The 19,257-nt window shown below is 36.8% G+C and overlaps 2 long non-coding RNA genes across 2 annotated transcripts; both read left to right on the forward strand.

Annotated features, from left to right (window-relative positions):
* The first annotated feature begins 4,782 nt into the window (after nt 1-4,782).
* LOC127968539 (uncharacterized) lies at nt 4,783-9,061 on the forward strand. The gene is made up of 6 exons (XR_008155999.1): nt 4,783-5,296; nt 5,389-5,457; nt 5,807-5,878; nt 6,657-6,684; nt 6,901-6,997; nt 8,024-9,061. It is a non-coding gene; the product is annotated as an uncharacterized LOC127968539 (long non-coding RNA).
* A 4,109-nt stretch (nt 9,062-13,170) lies between these two features.
* On the forward strand, nt 13,171-15,334 carry LOC127968706 (uncharacterized). Its single transcript, XR_008156058.1, has 3 exons — nt 13,171-13,226; nt 13,856-13,972; nt 14,897-15,334. It is a non-coding gene; the product is annotated as an uncharacterized LOC127968706 (long non-coding RNA).
* Nucleotides 15,335-19,257: the final 3,923 nt, after the last annotated feature.

Genomic DNA, 19,257 nt, shown 5'->3' on the forward strand with positions numbered 1-19,257 from the left:
ATATAATCACAGATTCTCAAAGACTATTTTTGTCAAGTTTTTTTTTGTTTGGTTGGTTTAAATGGTAATTTTAAGTGCCAGTTTTACTTTATAATACAGTCAAACCTGAACATTGCACTAGAAAGAGAACACATTTTTTTGAAAGCATTTTGTTACCCATTGTTTTATTTCTAACTTAATAAAAAAAATTACATTATTTCAATCATAACATATTTTTATTAACCTTTTATTGTAAACATTTCCATTATAAAATTATTTTGCAATTCAATGAACAGTAACTCTTCAAAATTGCCAACAGCAATTATGAACAAAAAACAAAAATAACAGCAAACGTTTAATAATTTTCAAACAGTACATGTAAATGGAAAATAGAAAAATAAAAAAAGTGTCACGCTGGGCCTGGGTCGCTCGAATAGGCCTGGAGGTTACTAGGGAAGAATTCCATCCTTTGACCTTACTCTGTTTGTGCGCGTATGTGTGCGTGCGTGCGCTCGTGCTTGTGTGTGTGTTTGTGTGTGTGTGTGTTCAAGAGAGAGACATGGTGTGTGACTTTTGCATTTTGGATCCAATGTCTCCCCTTTATTTGATTCATTGATTTTATTTAACATATTCTCACATTTCTCTGTTACAGTTTCACCAGTCTCATATTTCCCTATGTGTGTGTGTGTTCTGGTATTCATCACGTTGTGGGGACATGAGTCTGTTTACACAGTCACGTCATGGGGACCTCTTGCGTTGTGGGGACCAAAAGTCAGGTCCCCATAAGCGAAAGCCATATAAATGATTAGAGGAGCTGTTTTGGAGGTGCTGGGCGGAGTTTCAGCGATGGCCCAAAACACACGTTTATTCGTGACTGTGTGAGTGTGAAGGGAGTGCTCAGCTGCGCCCCCAAACATTTCTCAGCGGTACTGCGCGCGCTTCTTCACACACACGCTCTCTATATATGGTAGGCCCCGCCCACTTCCTCGTCTTCATTAGGAACGATATCAGCAGCAATATGAAAATATGCGTATTAAGTGGACACTTCACACGGACAGACGATAAGAAGACTTTATAGGAGATACCGACTCGAGGAGATTGTTTGCAGGAGATTCTGAAGTTGCGCAAAGGAAAAGTTAAACGAAAGGTAAGCACATTTTAAACCAATTAGGTTAATTAGATCTAAAGTCGCTAGCTAGCTATTTAACGGTGGTGCTAATTAACTGTTGAGGCCTGCGTATGGCCTGTGATATTTCTCTGTTTTTCAATTAGCGATCGCATAATAATACAATTTAATGTTTAAGAATCATTTTTGACTGAAAAGCTTTATCAAATCTTCTTTACTATAACAATCTCTCTTTTTATCTCATTATTAATATATAATTATAATTATATATTGATCATATAATTAACTGGGCTCGTGAGAGAAATGAAACAAAATAAAAAAAAAGGTATGTAACGTTAGCTTTAAATGAACAAATGATTAAGGTTAATCTTCTATGTAGTAATGACAGTAGTTAAACTAAACCAGGGTTTGTATGGAGAGGTCGTCCATAAGAGTAGTCCAAATCAGCAGTTCTCAAGGCCTGGGATTTTATAGGAACAGATTGTCATTTTGTGAGAGATTAGGGCCTAAATTAATGTAGAGAGTTGAGGCCTTAAACGCTAACATTGTGCTAGATTTATGTAACCTTCAGTTTTGATTTGTCACATTGATAAATGTAGCATTGTAATGAAGTGTTGCATTACAGAAGTACAATACAGTGTCGCATGAAAATATTATTTTATGTTGTTTTTTTTTCCAGATTGAAATGCCACCACGAATCAGCCCTCTTAAGGATACCATGCATCATGTTGTCACGAAGTCTCACAAAACTAAATTAGAGGTGAAGTACATCAATGCGGTGAAAGGTAAGTAATAATAATTACTAAAATATGGAACCATAACCTTGTGAGTATGGAATATAAAAACTCTGTATGTTAATTAGGAACCAGGTTGCAGAATATTTTAAATAAGCTACTATTAATGTGTTCTGTGTGCACAATTATCATCCTTTATCTGCAAGATTTATTAATTAATTTTTTTGGTGAAAATGTTTTTGCTGTATCTGCAGGTCGTGGATTATTTGCAAAAGGTTCCTTTTGCAAAGGAGATTTTATTGTGGAGTACAGGGGTGAGTTGATCAGTTATGCAGAGATGGAGAGGAGAAGAAAACGATACCACCCATCCTGTGCTGTTTTTATGTTCGAGTTTAAGTGGAGAGAGAAAACATGGTGGTAAGAAGTCACATTGCACCAAAGCTATATTCCTTGTGCTATAGCATAGTAAATAAGGCCGCATTTACACTGCAGATCTTCATGACCAATTCTGATTTTGTGACTATCCTTTTTTTGACAACGTGCTTAGATTTTTTTTTTCAGAGTGACATTTATCCAGTGTGTGCAGTTTACACGGCATTTGGTGACAATCTAAAAAAAAAAACAGTTACAGTATGACATCAGGAACAATTTCAATAGTACATTGTCTTATGAAACTAGTTTTGACCAGTTAACAGTTCTTCACTTTCCTTCTTAAACGCTCGTGACTCTTTTCTGATCTGTGCCACATGGGATGAAGAAAACTGGAATTGGGTCAATTGAACCATGCAGTGTAAATACAGCCAAAGACACTGATTTGTGTTGATGTATTATAACACTTGTATTTATCCTTTTCCCTTTTTTTTCTCTCAAATTTAAGCATTGATGCATCTAGGGAAGATGGATCGTTTGGGCGGTTAGTTAACGATGACCACCAACATCCAAATTGTAAGATGAAGAAAATCGATGTGAATGGAAAGGCACACCTGTGTTTATTTGTGCTGGAAGACATTAAAGAAGGAGAAGAAATCACATATGATTATGGGGGAGACGACTGCCCATGGAGAACCCAAGTAAGTTGCACAGCACACTGTGTACAAAATAACTAATTTTTGGTTGTTGAAGAAATTAGAATTTGAATCTGTTAGAAATATGAAAATAATTTGTAACCATTATGACTTGAGGGTCGGTGTTTTTTATTTTATTTTTTATGTACATTGAATAATGGGGTCTTATGTTCTTAGACCAATTTAGGGGTTAAAAAGTGGGGGTAGTATGCCTGGCCTAATGGGTAAAATGTTATCTATCCCCCCCCCCCCCATGTTTCCATGTTGTGAAATCTTCTCATTATTGGTGTTGTCTCTTACAGGAGAGCAGCATTGCTGCTAATAGCAGAGCAGCAGGTGACTCTGATGCTTCTCTCCAGTCACAGACTCCGATGGATTATGCTTCTCTCCACTCACAGACTCCAATGGATGATGCTTCTGTCCAGTCACAGACTCTGATGGATGATGCTTCTGTCCAGTCACAGACTCTGATGGATGATGCTTCTGTCCAGTCACAGACTCTGATGGATGATGCTTCTGTCCAGTCACAGACTCCAATGGATGATGCTTCTCTCCACTCACAGACTCCAGTGGATGATGCTTCTGGTCAAACCAGGTCTCCTCAACAGGTACGGTCATATTTAACAATGGAAAGTTATGTCTACTGTAAGTTTTTTCCATGTTTTTTGTGTTTTTGGTGCATATTTTGATGCGTATCTGCCGTAAACTAGTTCCCTCAACAGTTTATCAACGTGTCCAGTAGGTTAGAGGTAGTGGAATATTTGGGGCCAGTTTTGTCCTTCACAAGTAACTTTTTCTTGGTTAATTGGTGCTTTAAAATTTACACTCACGACGTCCCCACAACACACTTTCGGTCGCTCAGTGTTGGGAGTTGAGATGTTGTGTGAGATTAGATGAATCTGGTCCCCATGAGGAACAATAAACGTTGTGTGTGAAAGGTTCCCATGAGGCCCGTTTTATTCAAGATGTGTGTGTGTGTGTGTGTGTGTGAGTGCAGACAGAGGATGTTGGACAGGGATAAAGGTTTAAAATGAGGCTGATTGTCTCATTGGTCATTCAGTATCTGCATCAGATTAGTCTCTTGTGTTTCCATGTTGTGAAATCTTCTCATTATTGGTGTTGTCTCTTGCAGAAGAGCAGCATTGCTGCTAATAGCAGAGCAGCAGGTGACTCTGATGCTTCTCTCCAGTCACAGACTCCAATGGATGATGCTTCTCTCCACTCACAGACTCCAATGGATGATGCTTCTCTCCAGTCACAGACTCCTATGGATGATGCTTCTCTCCAGTCACAGACTCCAATGGATGATACTTCTCTCCAGTCACAGACTCCAATGGATGATGCTTCTCTCCAGTCACAGACTCCAATGGATGATGCTTCTCTCCACTCACAGACTCCAGTGGATGATGCTTCTGTCCAGTCACAGACTCCAGTGGATGATGCTTCTCTCCAGTCACAGACTCCAATGGATGATGCTTCTGTCCAGTCACAGACTCCAATGGATGATGCTTCTCTCCAGTCACAGACTCCAATGGATGATGCTTCTGGTCAAACCAGGTCTCCTCAACAGGTACGGTCACATTTAACAATGGAAAGTTATGTCTACTGTAAGTTTTTTCCATGTTTTTTGTGTTTTTGGTGCATATTTTGATGCGTATCTGCCGTAAACTAGTTCCCTCAACAGTTTATCAACGTGTCCAGTAGGTTAGAGGTAGTGGAATATTTGGGGCCAGTTTTGTCCTTCACAAGTAACTTTTTCTTGGTTAATTGGTGCTTTAAAATTTACACTCACGACGTCCCCACAACACACTTTCGGTCGCTCAGTGTTGGGAGTTGAGATGTTGTGTGAGATTAGATGAATCTGGTCCCCATGAGGAACAACCCACCCAGCACCAGACGTCATTTGGACGTCGTTTTCTGGTCTAAATCAAGTCGGCCCGTCATGGCCATCTTTTAGACCAAAAAGCGACGTTGAAAATTGGTCTTCATTTGGTCCGTCGGATTTGGTCCAAATTAAGCCCAAAAAGCGACGTTGAAAATTGGTCTTCGTTTGGTCCGTCGGATTTGGTCCAAATTAAGCCCAAAAAGCGACATTTAACGTCTTTTTTTTTTTTTTTTTTTTTTTTTAATTTAGCCCAAAAATAGATGTAAATGGGCTTTAGTCCAAATTTAGCAGAAAAAAAAACTTTTATTTCGCACCACAAAGCCATTAACATAAACTAGTGAAGAAATTAGACATCATGTCTGATCGCACTGTTAAATATATTTAAATATATTTTGAAAACACTTGATGGTCACGCGCTGTACTGGAGTCACCATGGAAACGGGGCTCAGCTCAACCGTCAAGCAGCTGAACAGACGCTGTCTCTCATGGTTGTTTTCACTAATTTCAGGTAAGTTTAATCCCTAAATTACACAAATGTTACATAAAAGTGTCCCTGAAACTTTCTTTCATGTAAATGACACGCTTTCGTTGAAAATGTAGTTTATAGAAATGGTCAGTGTCTTCATGAAAAGTCCGTTAGCATCTCAACTGTAATGCTAACTACAAGAGGTAACTTTATGTGCATTTTTCACAATATATTTCGCCTACATCAGCATGAATCTGTAATTTTCTTATATATGTGTGTGTTTATATAATATTTTCATAATGTGTGTGTGTGTGTGTGTTTGTTTGCATGTTAGTTATTTTGATGTCCACACTGTAAGAGTATTAATCGATTAGTAAACCTAAAACTTTAAATTCTGTTATTATTCTTTTAATTTTTTTGTATAATCTGTAAATTAATTTTCTTTTCTGCATTTCACCTCTGCTATAGTTTATTTATAATAAACATGGCATTGTATAATAAATATTGTTGGCTTAGACAGATTGACAGAATGACAGATTGTTTATGTTCTAGATTCTTCCATGCTGATGGCCGTGCCTGTATCCAGCTGAAGAACATTTTTAGACATTATGAAACATATAACTAGTAAGTAATACCTCAGACATACACTATTATTCAAACGTTTAAGGGTCAGATTTATCATGTATTTACATTTACATTTATTCATTTAGCAGACTCTTTTATCCAAAGCGACTTACAGATTAAGACAGTGGAAGCAATCAAAAACAAGTGCAATGATATATAAGCAATGTTATAGTGCTATAACAAGTCTCAGTTAGCTTAACACGGTACACATAGCATGGGATTTTAAATAATATAATAAATAAAGAGAAAACAGAATTAAAAAAAAGAGTAGAACAAGCTAGTTAGAGGTCTTTACTCGTACACACACACATACACACAATTGCATAATAAATGTAAAGAAAATATAATACAAAAAGATTAGAAAGGTAGTTAGATTTTTTTTAAGAATAGAATTAGAATAGTGAGTGTTAAAGTTAGAGGATCAAATAAAGGTGGAAGAGAAATAGAAAATATTATTTAAAAATGTATTTAAAATAAATCTTTTATGCTCACCACTGCTGCATTTATTTGATTAAAATACAGTAAAATAGTAATATTTGAAATTACTAGGGGTGTCCTTGACTAAGGTTTTTCATAGTTGAATCAGAATTTTTGAATCTTGCCGATATTCGACTGATAGTCTAATCATATGTTTGGGGGCAGAATACATTGAGTCAAGTCTGACATTCGACAGTCATAATTACTGATCTTAACACACTGGTAAAATGTGTTATGAACACCTCGCAGATATAAACGGGGTAAATAATAGTTCATCATTGATGGATCTTTTCTATTTCAGAGACTGAAAATCATTGATAAACCACAAGGTAATTGTGAATAAACTTATTGCAAGAGGAATAATAAGAAGAAAAGAAAATGCATGTGTGATTTAATATTGCTTCTTATTTTTCAATGTTGAAAGTTCTTTCTTCTCATCTTTGTGCATTTTCAGATGTTGTGCATATTTATGGATCAAATTATTTAACGTTGTTTAACTTTTTAACATTATAATATTGGTTGTCTTCTCTTTTTTCATAATTAAGCTCCAACCCCAGTTAAGCAGACCTGAGCAGCCAATCAAGGATCAGCAGAAACTCTGCAGAACGGTGATCCTCCAGCCCAGGACTGGACACCAGTGTTGTAAGTCATTCTGTCTCTTTATAGTGAATGTTCAGAACATATTGCAGGAGATCTCAACATTGTCTCACAAGGTCCTTTTACATGCAGAGTTTTGCACCAACCTAGTGCAGTGCACCTGAACACATTAATCAAGGTCTTCAGTTTTGCTAACTATAAGTCACAGACAGGTGAGTGTGATCAGGTGTGGACGTAAACACTGGGTGTGTTTCACTCAGGTCCGTTGCTCAGTACTCAGTGGTGAAGGGCTGCCTCAATCACTATTTTCATTTTACGGTGCACTGATAATTCGCTATAAGAAAACACGTAATAGATTTTAAAACACAAACCAATAATATATTTCAGCATAAACATATCACTAGACAGGTAATGTCTAATCTAGTAAACATTTCCAATTAATTTATTAATTAAATCTTGCACATACATGTAATAAAGTATTCATCATAATGTGCTGTAAATAGCATTAAAGTAAGATATCAGTTTTATTGTTGTGCATTAATGTCAGTAGTGATGTTGTACAATGAGGACAGCAATAGTCACCAGTGTATAGTGAGCCACAGTGCTTACCAGTACCTACATTTGTGTACACAATATATTCACAACTTGGCAAACTGTGAAGCTGATTGAGACATGAACTCTGCATGACAGTGGACCTTAATCCAAGCATATGTCTCTGTACTAAAGTAATGGGAGTTACCAGATCAGGGTGTTTTTAGACCATGATACCTGATTGGCTGACATCATAGTGACGGTAGGTTTAGGGTGGGGTTTAGGTAAGGGGGATCATTTTGATTGCATGATTTAGAAACACCCAGCAGTTTGAAAACACCCACAAAGTCATAAACGCCCACTTTTACTCTGCAGAGACCTAAGTCTCACCTTAATGGCCAGAGCTGACAACCCCTGACATACTGATTAGTTAATAATCCCTCATAAAGAATGAGTACACTTTAATTTGTACATTTTGGACAAACATTGTTTTTTTATTATTAATTTACATTTTAGTTACGGTTTTCTTTCTCACTTTAGATGCTGCAGAAAAAAGAGCGAGGCTAAAGCATTCAAAGTGGAAACATCTGCTGTGGCTCATTCATCCAGAATTGGGATGGAGGAAGGAGCAGAAGAAGCAGAAGATCAGAGATCAGGCAGAGATCTACTGGTGCCCCTGTGGGAACCCCATTTACCTAATGTGTTAGTTTAACCAAAGATTTTCCTCACTCACCTTCATGTTGTATCAAGCCAGACTTTTGTTCATCTTTGAAACATAAATGCGGAACTTTTTAATGAAATCTGAGATTATTTTCTTTATATAAAATAACACATTCACACAAGCACCATGATGCATCAGTGTTGCATTGGCGTGAGAGCTGGCGCTTTTGGTGCTTTTGTGAAAATCCATTGGGGAGTCATAATTTCTGAATAGATTATTTTTGCTGTTGTTATTGTTTGTTTGTTTTTTTTTGTACACAAGGCATCTGTTAAAAAAATATCTTAATTTGTGTTCTGCACAAAAGGGTGTTATGGGTTTGGGGCAACATGAGGGTAAGTAATTAATGACAGAATTAAAATTTTTGGTTGTTCTAATGTGGTTATAATTGGTCATAGTTTATTTGTCTTGAAAAAATATATTTATACAGAAACATGGATTAATTTGATAAGTTTATAGTAAAGCCTTTTAAATTGATAAAAAAAAAAATCTAAATAAATACTACTCTTTTGCAAGGTCTATTAAAAAAATATGGACAAATGTAATGGTTTCCACAAAATATTTGGCAGCACAACGGTTTTAAACTGATAATAATCAGAAATGTTTCTTGAGCAGCAAATCAGTATATTATAATGATTTCTGAAGATCATGTAATACTGATGACTGAAGTAATTGTGTTAAAAATTTCAGTTTACAGGCATAAATTACATTCTACAATGCATCCACATAGAAAACAATTATTTCTGTAGTTATATTTCACAATATTACAGTTTTTACGGTCTGTTTAATCAAAAGAAGCTTAAGATGTGATCAAGATTTTACATGAAAGATGTAATGTGTCAATAAATGTGTCAATATACTGTGAATTGTCTTATTTTCACTAATTAGGAATATGACAAATAATTCATGGTTGTAATTAGGTCTGGAAAAGACGTCTTTTCACCGTTCACTATTCAACCACATTTAAATGTAATTTGGACGTCTATTTATAGACGTCTTTTTGACGACCTGAAAAAGACGTCGTTTCACCTTTCACTTTTCAACCACATTTAAACGTAATTTGGACGTCTATTTATAGACGTCTTTTTGACGACATGAAAAAGACGTCGTTTCACCTTTCACTTTTCAACTAAATTTTAACGTTGTTTAGACGACTGCCAATGACGTCTTTTCGACGTCTTTTCAACGAGTTTTTGCTGGGTGGGAATAAACGTTGTGTGTGAAAGGTTCCCATGAGGCCCGTTTTATTCAAGATGTGTGTGTGTGTGTGTGTGTGTGTGTGAGTGCAGACAGAGGATGTTGGACAGGGATAAAGGTTTAAAATGAGGCTGATTGTCTCATTGGTCATTCAGTATCTGCATCAGATTAGTCTCTTGTGTTTCCATGTTGTGAAATCTTCTCATTATTGGTGTTGTCTCTTGCAGAAGAGCAGCATTGCTGCTAATAGCAGAGCAGCAGGTGACTCTGATGCTTCTCTCCAGTCACAGACTCCAGTGGATGATGCTTCTCTCCAGTCACAGACTCCGATGCATGATGCTTCTGTCCAGTCACAGACTCTGATGGATGATGCTTCTCTCCACTCACAGACTCCAGTGGATGATGCTTCTCTCCAGTCACAGACTCCAATGGATGATGCTTCTGTCCAGTCACAGACTCCAGTGGATGATGCTTCTCTCCAGTCACAGACTCCAGTGGATGATGCTTCTGTCCAGTCACAGACTCCAATGGATGATGCTTCTCTCCACTCACAGACTCCAATGGATGATGCTTCTGTCCAGTCACAGACTCTGATGGATGATGCTTCTGTCCAGTCACAGACTCCAATGGATGATGCTTCTCTCCAGTCACAGACTCCAATGGATGATGCTTCTGGTCAAACCAGGTCTCCTCAACAGGTACGGTCATATTTAACAATGGAAAGTTATGTCTACTGTCAGTTTTTTCCATGTTTTTTGTGTTTTTGGTGCATATTTTGATGCGTATCTGCCGTAAACTAGTTCCCTCAACAGTTTATCAACATGTGTCCAGTAGGTTAGAGGTAGTGGAATATTTGGGGCCAGTTTTGTCCTTCACAAGTAACTTTTTCTTGTTTAATTGATGCTTTAAAATTTACACTCACGACGTCCCCACAACACACTTTCGGTCGCTCAGTGTTGGGAGTTGAGATGTTGTGTGAGATTAGATGAATCTGGTCCCCATGAGGAACAATAACGTTGTGTGTGAAAGGTTCCCATGAGGCCCGTTTTATTCAAGATGTGTGTGTGTGTGAGTGCAGACAGAGGATGTTGGACAGGGATATTTTTCACTCTTGATCTCTGGTCAACTTTTTTATTTTCATATTTCAGATACAATAGAAATGTCTAATATTGTTTATACTTTGTTTACAGATTGCAACCCACAGCCACAAGGAAAATGAGATTTTTGTGCCAAAGCTGAGACGGACTAAAAGTGTCATAGTAAGTTTAAGTCACAACAAGAGACGTGATGTCTTTTTTTTATCATTCTCATCATCAGTAATTTATGTAATATTAATATATTCTCATGTGATATTGACTGCAAAGTATCACTGAATTATTCAATTTTATTTTACTTTAAGACCAAAATGATCAGTTTTTTTCTTTTTTTGTCAGAACAACTGTTCATAACTTTTGCACTGAGAACTTTATTATAGCATGGTAAGAAGCAGCTAATCATCACATGTGACTTGCAAAATTGAGGGGGAAAAAAAATCCTCAAAAGATTAAGAGAGACACAGTAAATTGGCTACTATTGTCAAATTCAAATGATCAATTAATTGCAGCAGTTCTACCCATTTATTTTTTATTTTATTTTTTTATTTTTTTTAGATGAAAGACACAAATCTTGAAGATTCTGATGAGCTCTTTAATTCTACACCAGAGAGTTCTGATGATTATGTTCCAGATACCACTTCTGAAAGTGACAGTGATGTTAGCCTTACACTAAACCAGGCAAAACGTCGGCTTCTTGATGGACTGGATATTGATCAGTCTGGCTCAGTGAGTTGCCCTAATTGTGACACCACAACGTCAGACAAAATGCACAACTTTGCGTCTGAAGCATCTGGAACAGGAGAAGAACCCAGTTCAATTCAGAACACAACAGATGGCATAGTTGTTGGTGCATACCAAAAAAGAGATGGTGCTAGAGTGTACAACAAGAGACATTACTGCTTGTACTGCAGTAAACCCTATGCTAAGATGGCAAGGCATCTAGAAAGTTCACATGAAAATAAGTCTGATGTGGCTAGAGCTCTAAGCTTTCCAAAGGGTTCAAAGGAGAGGAAAAACCAGCTTGATTATATTCGCAACAGAGGAAACTATGCTCACAATGCAGCTGTTATGGAGTCAGGAAAGGGGGAACTAGTGCCATTTAAACGACCACGTAAAGAAGTGCAGGGAGAAGATTTCATGCATTGTGCATACTGTCAAGGACTTTTTACAAGAAAGGTCCTATGGAGACACATGCGTACTTGTAGACTTCAACCACAATCAGATCCTTCCAAACCAGGAAAAAACCGTGTTCAGTCCATGTGTACCTACACTGGGCCTGTGCCTTCAAACATGACCAAACAACTGTGGGGAGTAATCAGTGCCATGAATCCTGACCCAATCACAGATATAATAAAAAATGACAGAGTAATTACTGATATTGGGCAGCACTTGTTGAACAAAGGTGGGCTATCAGATAAGAATAAACAATGTGTGCGGGAGAAGATGTGAGAACTGGGAAGATTGATTCACAATGCCAGGAAAGTCACCTCCTTAAAAACACTGGAAGATTGTGTAAATCCAAAGAAGTACATGGAGACCGTCAAAGCTGTTAAGTATACATGTGGGTATGACAGTGAAACCGACAAATTCTTGATTCCATCTCTTGCTAACAAGCTTGGGAATTCCCTGGTTAAAGTATGCAAACTCTTGAAAGCTCAGGGCTTAATCTCCAATGACAAACAGCTTGTGTAGAATGCCAGTGAGTTTCAAGAAGTCCATGCGAATAAGTGGAACGAGATGATCTCTGCTACAGCACTGAGGAATATCAGGGAAGCAAAGTGGAATGTGCCCACGCTCATGCCCTTTACTGAAGACGTACAAAAACTGCATACTTTTCTCAGTCAAGTGCAAGATGAGTGGTTCAACCTGCTCTAAGAAAGTCCATCTACTAAAGCCTGGATGGAGCTGGCCAAGGTGTGTCTAGCTCAGATGATTCTCTTTAATCGGCGGAGAGAAGGAGAGGTGGCGAGCATGCCTTTGTCTGTGTTTTTATCAAGAGACACTTCTGATCCACATGAGGATGTGGACTGGGCTCTCTCCAAAGTGGAGAAGAAACTCTGCAGACACTTCACAAGGGTTATCACCAGGGGAAAGCGTGGTCGGCCAGTTCCAGTCCTTCTGACTCCAAAAATGCTGTGTTCCTTAGAACTCCTTGTTAAGCAGAGAGAGGCGTGTGGTGTTTTAAAAGACAATGCCTATATGTTTGCTAGACCAGAAGCCATGACACATTTCCGAGGGTCAGACTGCCTCCGTGGCTTTGCAAAGGCTTGTGGTGAAAAGTGTCCCAAGGCACTGACATCTACCAGGCTGCGTAAGCATGCCGCGACCCTTTCAACAGTGCTGAACATGACCGACACCGAGATGGACCAGCTGGCAAACTTTCTCGGGCACGACATCAGAATCCATCGTGAGTTCTATCGACTCCCTGAGAAGACCCTGCAACTAGCCAAGATCAGCAAAGTTTTAATGGCTCTTGAGCAAGGAAGATTAGCTGAGTTCCATGGCAAGAACTTGGATGAAACTGGGATAGATCCTGATGGTTTGTTAATTTAATAGATTTTTTTTTAACCATCTATTCCTATACCAAGTTTGCAAACCATTATATACCACTGTAAAGCTGTATTTTGTACTTCCACAGAAAAAGTAATTGACTGTGATGAGGAATAACAAGTTAATGACTGTGATGAGGAAGACAGGAGCATACAAGAGGGACACTGTTCATCTACTGTTGACGGTTTGTATTACTGTCAAAATACACCATTACATTTTGTAGTTATTGATTGTTATCAGTCAAGTGATTTGTGAAGACCTGATGGGCAAACACATTGTTCCAGCACAGAAGATGATTCAGTACACTAAACAAGTATTTATTTTGTCAAAACTACTGTCAAATGCCTCCAAGCTATTCTTCAACATTATCATTTTATTACATATGATTAAGTATGAATATAAATTTATCTATTTTATCAACATGTTTTACTGTGTACTTTGTTTTTGAGGAACTTAATACTATAAAATTAAGGGTTCATAAGAGAAAGTTACATTTATTATGTAAAGCTAGCTGATCCACTCTCTTTTGTTGGGTGGGTCGAGGCACAAAACGAATTGTGACATGATTCCTTTTTGACTAAAATAAAACTAAGTACTCTGTTTAAAGAGTTTGAGCTTAAAACAACTGCACACTTTAGCGTTAATTTCACTTATGGTATCTACTGTATAATCATGATTAAAATCATTAGTTGGACAATAACACCCATCACTTGTGCATTGTCAGAATTTTATAGCACATTTACTACTATTTATTTTATATATATATTACTTCTCTTTCTGAAAATGTTGAACTTTGATTATTTTCCATCAAAGCTTCAGCCGAGGTGGCACTTCCTGCTACCGAGAGGAATATGTCACACAAGAGAGGCAAACCATCATCAGAAGTGCCGATGTCTTCAGGAGCCAGTGCTATGAGACCACCTTGCAAAGGTGAACTCTACACATTTCTCTTTGGTACGTCTGTTGTTTTCTGTAGGATTAAATTCAACTAGAATTGGCTAAACGTTGCAGTAGCAGCCACATGGTAAAAAAGAATGCTCATTTTAATCACTAAGCTTATATCTGTTTGTCATTTTATCCCTGAGAAATTCTAAATTCATGCTTCTGTCATTTCAAAGCCACCAGTTACCCTACACTGAAAAAAACAAGAGGTAAATTTACTTAATTTTTATTTGGCAAGTTTTTGCACAATCATTTTTCAAGTAAATTTAACACATTTGGAAATTAAGTAAATCTACTTAAGTAAAAAAAATAAAATAAAAAAAATGCATTGCATATTGTCTCTAGAGAGGGTCATAGATCCTTCTGAAATTCATAAATGCACCGTATCTGGCAAGAATATCAATCTCTCTCTCTCTCTCTCTCGACAATTCAAAAAATGACTACAGACACTGGGTTATATCTTATGTATTTAGTCACAAATTTCTGAGCTAATTCTAGTTAAAGTACCCCTTTTATGCTTACTCAGGTATGACCTTTTTATGTAGTGTGTAATATAAAGGATCAAATGTAAAAAGGTCAAAGTTCAGGACAAATTAAATTAGTCTCCCAAAAGGAAGAAACGAGTCCTCCGTAATTCCAGACTTGCTTCCTGCATGAACCTACACAGGTTTGTAACAAAAGCCCAGCCTCTGGTTTTCATTGGCTGTGTGCGAATGTGTAATTTGACCTACTCTCAAACAAAGGTAGCACCAACAACAGACTGGGACATCTGACCAATCAGAACAGAGTCGAGCCTCGATAAAGGAGGGTTTAGAGAGAGTTCGAATCCTTGAATGAATTCAGGATTCAGAACTTCAGATTTGAATTCCAGCATACACTCTTAATCATTTCTTATTTTCTGATCACTTTAAGGTAAAAGTAGCCAGAAGAAAGCTCCCTGGCAGCAGGCAGAGGTGCAGGCGGTGGAAAGGCACCTGAAGTCATTCATCATATCTGGCACTGTACCAGCAAAGAGTGACTGTGAGAAATGCTTGAAAGCTGAACCACAAGCTCTGAGGAACCGCGATTGGAAGACAGTAAAATTTTATGTTTATAATCGCATTACAGCTTACAAAAAGAAATCGCAGTGCAGATAATACTGTAAAGATGCAACTATCTGGCATGGCAAGTTTTGTTCAAGTTAAAGCCACAGCAGCACTTAAAGAAATAGAATAACTTAAACCGTTAAACCAGTGCAAGGCCACACGCTGAAAGCATTGGTCTAACAAAAGTTGAAATCCATGTTTGTGAAAGGAAGCATGTGAGAAAGTTTATATATATATATATTTTTTTACATTTAGTATAACAGGACTTTTGAGGGGTTTTTTTGAGGTTTGACTTAGAGTTATGTGAAATTTAACTCAATAAAAGTTGAATTCAGTCATTTTAATCTGAATTATTGTCTTGAAGTTCAAGTAGTAGTAGGTTTATTGTATTGATAAGTATCCAGTGAGTAGTAGCTGATGTGGGGTGGTTGGCTGGGGCTAAACACTACTTTAAAATAATTTAAAGAAAGAATAGTTCGAAGTGGAAAGGGTTAAATGTTTGACTTGTGGGTATGATATGAGTTGGAACATATACAGGCAATCATTCACTACGTAAAATCCTTTGTATTCACATGTGCAAAATGCAACTTAGAGTCGTCCTAACTGAAGATAACTTGCACTGAAGGATTTGTAAAACATGTCAGTGCCATTGTTTTGTCTCAAAATGCAAACCAGTAATGTTTTTTTTCTACGGCATTTTAATAGAAGCTGTTTCTATACCCAGAGGTGGGTAGTAACAAGTTACATTTATTTTGTTACATTTACTTGTGTAATTTTTTGGGGTAACTAATACTTTTCGGAGTATATTTAAAGACTTTATACTCTTGCTTGAGTAAATTTTTTTGGGAAAAATCTGTGCTTTTACTTCATTACTGTGGGTGACGCTCCTCTCGTTACTTTATCTTAATGCAATAAATGTTATAAATGCTTCAGTTTATTCCAAACGCGCCGTCTACTTTTCTCTGGGCAATGAGCGATGCCCATTCGCGAATGATTCATTCTTTTGAGTCAATTCTGTTCAAAGGCTTGATCAAACCAGTTGGCAAATGAGTGAATTGGTTCATGAATCATTTTGAATGAGTCGTTCAGTTCGCTGCCGCACGCGCTGAGCGTCTGAAGCAGTTCACTCAGAGTTGTAACGTTTGTGGCTTATAACAGAGGGGAGTCCAGTTGAATGCAGCTTCAAAAAGACAAAAAATAGCCGATTAAGATTTTATTAATTTTAATACAATCACACCAGTGCGAGTACATTCAGCGAGACATATCATCATCAGCTGCTAAATTCAGATCTGTGATCGCTTGCTGGCGCTGAGCCAGAGACAGACTCGTTTTTACAGCGCTGCGCATTATAACCAATCAGACACGATTCTGTTGAGCTTTTGAATGCAATGGCCAATCAGAGGTGTTCCAATGAGTCATCGCTGAAATACAGGTGCTTCCTTCACTTGCTCACTGACTGAATACCTCTTTCTGGCGAATTCTCTCGTCAGAAACAACAAAGTGCAGATGTGTGTACGAATCTATAATTAAGATAATGATTTCACAGTGTTAACAGTTTAAGTGATTTTAATGTGTGATTGAACTCTAGACTGTCAGTGAAAATGATCTTTAATAATGTAAATGTTATTTGCTCTCTTTCTGAACAAAGAAAGATTAGTAGCAATATTTATATCACATTAACTTTCAATATTAAATTCAAATTTAATATAAAGTCAATCGTATTAAAAATATGTTATGGCATGACACCTATATTTGTTACTTAAGTAAACAGAGTTTTATAATAAATTACATAAATTGGAGTAAAGGCTGATGAAATATATACATTTATACACATACATTTTATCTATATATCTTAATAAAAATAGGCTCCGTATATGACCCAAAGTAAATAGTAACTAACTACTTGAGTAGATTTTTTATCCGATACTCTTACTCAAGTAACTATTCAAGACTAGTACTTTGACTTTTACTTGAATACAGTTTTTGGGTACTCTACCCACCTCTGTCTATACCCTAATGGGCTTTTGTGCGAGAATGAAGCTTTGCATCACTAGAACCGTTTGCAGGACTCACTACAGTATAGATCCACATAAAATAAAGTGAAATTTCAAAATTTTAACTTTTGTACTAATAATAAACATTTAAATTTTATTTAAATTTTACATTTCTACAACACATCTATACATTTGCTTGTATAAAATATTGTTTACGCCAATAAAAATAGACATACAGTACTCAAATACAGGTCTATCACAAAAATGACTGTACACAAAAATAGACAAAATATAGAAAATACAAAATCACTTTTAGCATTGCTATAAAACAAACTTCACATTAATAGGCTAGTGACAAATGGACAAAAAGTGCTTTAGTTTTCGAGATACCCCTACCGGAGGTAGAACTAAACCCAACAATGTTTTTCCTCATCTCTAAGGTCTCCCATATATGAAATGGATTCTTGGCTAAAAATATTTTACTGCTAAGATTGTTAAATTAACAGATATTGTTGTACACCACAAAACCAATAAAGGACTAAAATATAGCCTGTCCGTATGGGAGTTAAGGCATATAAACTAATGCAGATCAATCACACAAGCTCTGAGAGCTTTGAAACTTGACATGTTTGTAGTCAGGAAGTTGATTTAACTACTAGAAAAGACTGGATGTGAATATCTTGATGTATGGAATAAATAGACACATGTAAACGCATATCTAAAATAAGCGGACATGCACAAATTTAATATATATGCAGAATGTTTTCATTTACTTTGTGCTTGCTTTGCCTGGCATTATCATAGAAACATATATGATGGCTTGTTGGAAAGGTGGGGTTGTACTGAATCCAGCAATACCAGATTTGTAAATATATGATAAAAGAAAAGTGTTCTGTCACTCAATGTATGAGGTGTCCAAAATGAAAGAACGCTGGACAAAATAGCCTCAAGTCCAAATCACATTATCAGTGGTGAGAAGAATGTTGACAAAAACATTGTTACTGCAAAGTAACTTACATTAGGTAAGTGCTGATCTATATTTATGATATACATTTAATAATGATTCATTTCATAAGGCACAGTATACTATACAATTCATATGAACCACAGATCCAATTGAATCAGGTTAACATTGGAATGGAACACCTTTATTAAAATATCGTCACTGTCGGGCAGAATCCTCGAATGTCCAAATGTTGTCTGTTTCATATTTTTTCACAATTCAATGCTATTGGTCAAACCCCACGTGGTAAACAATCTAAAGTGTTGAAAATAGATTGAGAGCAAATCTCTTAACTCCATTGGGCACTTCAACTGTCTGAGAATCCTCGTAACTCCACCTCTTCTTCACTCCGCGGCAGGAACTTCCATGGCATTTTGTGTCCTCAGGATTTAAAGTCGCAACGATTGAGAAATTCTCATCGAGCAACACATAAAGCAAGCCTTAACTCAGATTTTATCTATTTTAAACTATGATATCAGTTGTTGATGTATTTTAAATGTCTACTTATTACTAGGCAAGGCAAGGCAAGTTTATTTATATAGCACATTTCATACACAATGGTAATTCAAAGTGCTTTACATAAAATAAAGTAAAATAATCATGAAGAAAAATAATAAAAATAAAGACAAGCAATTTTTAAACTTTTAAAATTATGAAAAAATCTACTTAACTAAAATGAATTTAAAAACAGTTAGAAAATGATTTTACATAAAAAACAGTGAAAATATAGTGCAATCAGTTCGGACATAGCACAGTGCTCATTCAATAAATGCACAGCTAAACAGACGGGTTTTGAGTCTAGATTTAAATGTGACTAGTGTTTTAGCACATCTGATCTCTTCTGGAAGCTGATTCCAACTGCGGGCAGCATAGTAACTAAAGACGGACTCCCCTTGTTTTGTGTGAACCCTTGGTATTTCTAACTGACTCGATCCTAGTGATCTGAGTGCTCTGTTCGGTTTATATTCAGTGAACATATCTGCAATATATTTCGGTCCTAGGTCATTTAGTGACTTATATACGAGTAAAAGTACTTTAAAATCAATCCTATATTTAACTGGAAGCCAGTGTAAGGACCTGAGGACTGGTGTGATATGCTCAGATTTTCTGGTTCTAGTCAGAATCCTGGCAGCAGTGTTCTGGATGAGCTGCAGCTGTCTAATGGTCTTTTTGGGAAGGCCGGTGAGGAGC

The sequence above is a fragment of the Carassius gibelio genome, chromosome A4, assembly GCF_023724105.1.
Source record: "Carassius gibelio isolate Cgi1373 ecotype wild population from Czech Republic chromosome A4, carGib1.2-hapl.c, whole genome shotgun sequence".
NCBI classification, from domain to species: domain Eukaryota; kingdom Metazoa; phylum Chordata; class Actinopteri; order Cypriniformes; family Cyprinidae; genus Carassius; species Carassius gibelio.